This window comes from Pteropus alecto, unplaced genomic scaffold (genome assembly GCF_000325575.1).
Source record: "Pteropus alecto unplaced genomic scaffold, ASM32557v1 scaffold45, whole genome shotgun sequence".
Taxonomy (NCBI): Eukaryota; Metazoa; Chordata; class Mammalia; order Chiroptera; family Pteropodidae; genus Pteropus; species Pteropus alecto.
The window spans coordinates 23,786,278-23,792,630 of NW_006442491.1; the positions used below are offsets into that span (position 1 = coordinate 23,786,278).

The following is a 6,353-nucleotide window of genomic DNA, read 5'->3' on the forward strand; positions in this document are numbered from 1 at the left end:
GCCTTTGCCCTCCTGCCCAACTCCTCTGATCGCAAGACACTCTTCCTAGTAAAAGCGGTAAGTCTGATCACGGCTGGAGCAGCAAAGGGTCATGCTTGCCAAGGGCGTAAGCCCCTCCCCTCAGCTGAAAGACTTGATAGATGCTGGAGACTATTTCCACTGGAGGTATAAATGGGCCTTGCAATTCTGGTCTGAACGGCCAGACTTCCCGAGGGCATAGTTAATCAAATCATCCGCAGTCAGAGTTGCAAAAAGTCATTCACTCCAGCTGAGTTGAAGATTCTAGCTTTCTCACCGCTACGTTTGTTATAGAAAATTGTTTAAAGCATAACCCCATTGAAATTGTTATAAGTAAATTAAATTACCTTTTTAAAGAAGGGACAAAATGGAAAGAACTCTTAAAATAGCAATACTCTCTAAACTGATTTATAGATTCAACATAATCCCTATCAAAATCCCAGCTGGCTTTTTTGCCAGATAACAAGTTGATTCTAAAATTCTTATGTAAATTCAAGGGACTGAGAATAGCCAAAACAATCTTGAAAAGGAAAAATAAAGTTGCATAATTCATACTTTCCTATTTCAAAACTTACTATAAGGCTATCATAATCAAGATAGTATAGTCCAAGGATAGATATATAGATCAATAGAACAGAATCAAAAATCCAGAATTAATTCCTCATATTTGCAATCAATTGATTTTCAACAAGGGACCAACACAATTAAATGTGGAATAGACAACCGTATATCCACATGCCAATTAACTCCAAATGGATCATAGACCTAAATGTGAAAGTTAAAACTATAAAACTCTTAGAACATATGCAGTAGTAGAGCCTTCTTAGGTCAATTCAAAAGCACAAGAAACAAAATGAAAAATAGATAAACTGGACTTTATCAGAATTTAAAACTTTTGTGTTTCAAAGGACACCATCATTCAGGAAAGCAAAGACTACCCACAGAATGGGAGAAAACATTTGCCAACCGTATATCTGATAAGGGCTTGGGGACGCTCTGAACTTCCCTTGGTAGTCAGCTCCAAAGTTCAGTCATGCTTATAGGCAGACAAATACCAATTTGAATACTCTATGTCTGCAACTTGGGCTTATCCGCCCTTCCATTAAGATGGAGACCTCTGAAATCTCAGCTCACCTTTCTTAAAGTCAACTGTGGAGCCACCAACATCTGCATCCTCAGTCCATAATCCTTGAGTAGCTGCTTTTTGCCCATATGTCCCACTTCTGGCTGTGGTTTCTATTTCTGGAGATGTGTCTCCTGGACCGGGAGCCGAGAGGATGCCTCCGTGGACTGTCTGGGCGACCCCCTTTTGCTTTTCTAGAGACTCAACATCTCCGCCACCATCAATGTGAGCTCCTCCTACAGGATCGTTGGCTCATTGACTCCAGGAAGGTGAGAGGCCATGGGTTGGGGGTGGAAAGGAATAGGACATGTGGTCAGAGCATCTAATCTGGTTCGCTGATAGAACTGAGGTTGTCCCTTGGAAACAGAGGCCTCCACTGAGGCCAGCTCATTCTCTAAGTCTGTCCCCCTCTGGAAAAGGCGTATTGACGTCTCAGGAGAAAAGCCAGAAGTTGAGAACAGTTGTCAGGTAGCAGAGGTTACCTTCGGGTCCTCTATCACTTTGGGCTCCTCACTTGAGCTGAAACTTCAGCAGAGGGGGTACTTAGGAGCACTAGTCTAGCTGGAAAAGGTAGGGCTTGAAGCTATTTACAATGACTTTACACATAAGGTTGAGAAAAACTGTCAATATTAACATCAAAAAGTGGAGACTTCGGTTGGAGGATTAATGGTGCCCCAAGCCACTGCTTATTGCTCCATTGCCCAGATACCCAATCAATAGGTAAGTATTTATTTAACCAGTGAGTCAGTGAAGAGTTCGGGCTTTGGGGAAGAGGGATTACATTGCCTCCTGGGGTTGGCGAGTTGCCCTTGCAGTGTCCTCTGTCCAGAGCCCTCATCTGTGCCCCACATCTCACCCACTCTGGGTGCTGCCTCCTGCTGAGGTAAAGGTGCAATGGGTTCATCAAAGGGACGAATTCCTGGCCTCACGGTTAGATGCTTGTTGACTGATAGAATGATCTGACTCCATCAAAACGAAGGTCTTAAGAAGTCTTTAAAAAGAGAAGCTCATGGTGAGCCTTTGGGGCTTTGGGAGGTCCTGGAATTTAAGTTTATGTGTAGACCTGGCTTGGGGTGGTCTCTGCAGTATTGGGGAAGACAGCCAAGGGCTTAGGCTATGAAGAGACAGACAGCAAATAGAGGATTTGAGGGGACTTCACATGAGGATTTTACCAAGGAATGATTAAAATTACTTTGTCCCATGAGCAGAAAGCAGAGATCTGTCCAAGGTGATCAGAATTTCTGAACAAGGGAGCCAAGTCAGCAGCCAAAGGAAAGCCTGTTAGGAGGGATCAAGAGGAGAAATTGGGGTTCAGCTTTTAGTGACAGCAATCCAGATGCCCTAAGTCACTCTCCCTTCTTTCACTCCAGTGGCTGCCAGCTGCCTGCCAGCATCATTTGTGGTGCCTCTTTTCCATTTTTATTGTCTATTTCCATATTATGCAAATAATCCATCTCATGACAAGAAGAAAATTGGGAATTATGAAAGTATAAACAAGCAAAATCATCCATAACCTTTCCCCATAGAGACTATCACTGTTAATAGTTTCATGTTTCCTTCCAGGATTTTTTTTACATCTTTATATAATGGGAGATGTAGTACATTACTTTTTATATTCCACTCTCTCTAGTTAATATTTATATCATGATTTCTTCAAGTTATCAAAGATGCTCAGATAACACTATTTTTAATGTCCCTTCATAAATAATGGTGCATGCTTAAAGGCTTAAACCCACGAGCACCACATTGCAGAGGAACCCTTGTGTGCCCAGCCCCTGAAATGCCCAGCCAGCCAGCACTGCACACCCCACTAGGCTAAGTGCTGAAAAGTACCAGCCATAGCCTGGGATGACTATGCTTCTCTCTTCTCTACACAGTAAGCTGAAATTGGAATTGAAACACTCCAGCATCGGTTTCTTTGATGTGAGTTGTTTTCTCAGTATTTTTTGATTGGCCTCTCAAAGCAGGGCTTCATGGGGCTCTAGAAGCAACGAGGTCCCGGATAAGACAGATGCACTGCAGTCTTGCAGGAAAAGGGACACCATGCCTGAATGTTAACCGTCCATGAAGGATACTGCCTGAGAGCTAAAGGGTCAACAGGACAGACATTAAAAGCATGAGCTTTGAAGGAAGGTAGATCTGGGCTTTTATATCAACGCGGCCACTTGCTAGCTGTGTAACCTTGGGCAAATCACTTAACCTTTCTGAGCCTGTTTCCTTAACTGTAAAATGGGAATAGCTACTTCACATAGGGGAATGTCTCACATAGTACGCTCTTAATATATGTTCATTATTGTAATAATAGTGACCCAGGTGCACGATCCCTTATCCGCAGCCTTTAAGACTGATGGGTTTCAGAAGTGAGAATTTTTTAGGTAATCCAGGGCATGCGCCAGGTTATATAACACTTTCCACAGGCTGTGAGGCAATACTCTATAACCAAACACATTATTTCTGCCATAAAATTTTAAAATATTCACACGAAGTGGTATAAAGAAACACTAAATAGCCCCATGACAGTTCAGGTCATGTTTTGCCATAAATAATGGCTTGCACACACTTATGCAGAATGTTTAGATTTGGGTTTTGGAAGGTGAGTTGCGAACAAGCTGCTGTCATCTGTGCTAGTGAGTCGCAATCAACCTCTATTTTTTAGATGGGATGACACATCGATGTTTCCAGAGGTGGAGACAAATGTTCTTTCCTTGGACGCTGTTTTTATTCGTCTTATTTGATCCCTTTGCTTTGCCTCCTCTCTGCTCCAGGTGGAGTTGATGGAAGCCATCTTCAATTTCTACGCATCCAAAATCATATACCCCTCTCTCAACGGTAATAGCTGCTGACTACCCCATGCAAACGATGAATTCTACCCTTTCTATAGAGCCTCTCTTCTGTGCTGGCTGGGGTACTGGCAATCCATGACCCTTGCCCTCATAGAGTTCACTTTGTTGGCAAGGCAGTCGTGTAAGTTTAACCAATGCCACAATAGCACAGTGGACTCCAGGAGCTTGGAGGAGGCACTGAACTTCAGTTAGAGGTCAGTCCAGGTGAGGGATAAGTTGGGTCCCAAAACATAAGGAGTTTGACCCAGGGAGTAAGAGCATTCCAGGTGGCACCATGAACACCTGGAGTCAGCACACCTGGGTTCTGAGCCAGGTTAGGTCACTGACTTTCCAGATGACCTTAATAGAAGTGATACTTGGGACAGTGGCTGCCTGAGAAGCCAGCAGGCATCCTCCCAGTCTAGGCCCTATCACTTGAGACAGATACTTGAGAAGTATCACTTGGGACAGATACTTGAGAAGCCAGCAGGCATCCTCCCAGTCTAGGCCCTCTCCAACTAGCCTTACCATCTGCCTTTTACAACCGAGTAATAAGAGCAGCAAAATTGGCCTGGAAGGGACCGTGGGGGAGAAGGTTGTCCTCAGGAGGTAAACGCTGCATGGCCCAGCCCTGGCCACTGGGTGGTGCTCTAGAGAAGGCTCTTGAAGGGGCTAATAGAAGCCCAAGAGGCTCTCTGCTCCTTGAAGAGGCTAAATTTCCCAAGCGTTTCCTGTGCCCTACCCCCAACCCCCGCAAATCAGCCTTGAATCCAACAGCCTACATTTCAGCAGCCCACTCTCACTGGTCGGCTACAAACACCAAACACCACGTTCTGTCTTCACATCTCCCCAGCCTGTTCTGTGTGGCCCACCTTTCTCCGCTGTTTGTCTTCCAGCAAAGCTTAAGGAAGGTTTCCCGTTCCCTCTGCCCAGGGACACCTCCTTCAACAGCTTGGAGCTCCAAATCTGTGAGGTCAGTGAGAAGTGGGGTCTGGGAGGGCTGCTTCAGGGTTGGATACGACGGGGAGCCGTGAACTCCCACTTACATCATAGACCTAATTTTCATAGAAAATTATTTTTTGAATTTTGGTGTATAAATGGTAAATTTTGATTATCTGAAATCTTGGCTTCGTGTAAAATAGCTCAGTTCTCAATAATTCAGCTCAAACACATTAACTGAACATCTACAATGTGCAAGGCCCTTAGCCACAGACGGCAAGGGAGTGTGCAAGGGGGTCAGATTAGATGCACCCCCTCTGGGTTGAGGGGCTACCTTGACAAGCCCCAAATCTCCTTGGTGGTGTGAGATCCCCGCTGGGCCACTGGCCAGACTTCTCACCCACAGCAGCAAGGAACAGTCCTGCAGCAATACTGGCCATGCCTTCTAGAGGAAGAAACTTATCAGGGGCAGGGGACAGGGACGATTACAGTACATTTCATCATATAAACCCAGAAATACTAGTTTGCAATGTCTTCACTGTTCATATGTTCTTACTCCAAGGTGATGCAGGACTACATTCCCAGAAATTAATTATGTGAGGGGAATAAACTCAAACAGCACCCAGGTGGTGCACTGTTCTCCAGGGAGAAGAAAGTTTTGGAGGAAAGTGACATTCATGGATTTCTAGAAATCAGCAGCTCAGAAAATGTAAATAATATCCTGAGGGCAGAAGCTGATAAGGACGGTGTTTTACAAAGATTTCCTTCGACAAAAGCCTAAGGCCTAGATTTTTGTACGTTATAACCTGGTTTTTTATTAGAGTGAGAACTTGCCTCTCCCTTATAAAGGATTCCGTTTCAGAAAGCTCCTATGCATATTTTCAAAGTTGTGTATTCGTTTTTTTTCTGTCTTTTCCATCAGATAATGACCCTTCTTGTGCCCTTTTGCCTTCTCTCCAGAACTTCTTACTCTTAGGGGGCAACATTAATTAGGCTGAAGCTGAAGCAGTGGCTGACACCACACCTGAACTTCCCCTGCCCCGTGGAGCTGCAGGGGCTGTGACCAGCTGTCTCCTGTCCCATGAGGGCCCCCGTCCCTCATGGACGCTAATCACCAGGGAGCCTATGGCACCTGAAGACACGCCTGACCACGGGACACCTTCTCCATCTTCATCCTCCTCCTCCTGCTTCTCCTCCCCAGTCTGTTGCTAGAATAAACTTTGATGAAGGAAAAAAGCACACGCAGTGTCCATTCACCACATAGCCCAAAGCACCCTGCTCGACCTTAAACATGTAGTTGTACATGTCATTTGATGTCACTGGTAAGGGAGCAAGTAGGACAGAAGTAGCTCAAAGCCTTGTTTTGCCACTTCTTGGTGTATATTGAGATGAGACAAACAAAAGCTGAGGGAATTTACCACAAGAGTTGCATTACAAGAAATGTTGAAAGA

The 6,353-nt window shown here is 44.8% G+C and overlaps 1 long non-coding RNA gene across 2 annotated transcripts in view; it reads right to left on the reverse strand.

Moving 5' to 3' along the window:
• Nucleotides 1-671: 671 nt before the first annotated feature.
• The window catches only part of LOC107196413, a 14,262-nt gene continuing 8,580 nt past the window's right edge, over nt 672-6,353 (reverse strand). For both annotated transcript variants that reach the window (XR_001517807.2, XR_001517810.2), the window contains one exon: nt 672-2,419. This is a non-coding gene — a long non-coding RNA (uncharacterized LOC107196413). The remainder of the gene's footprint in view (nt 2,420-6,353) is intronic.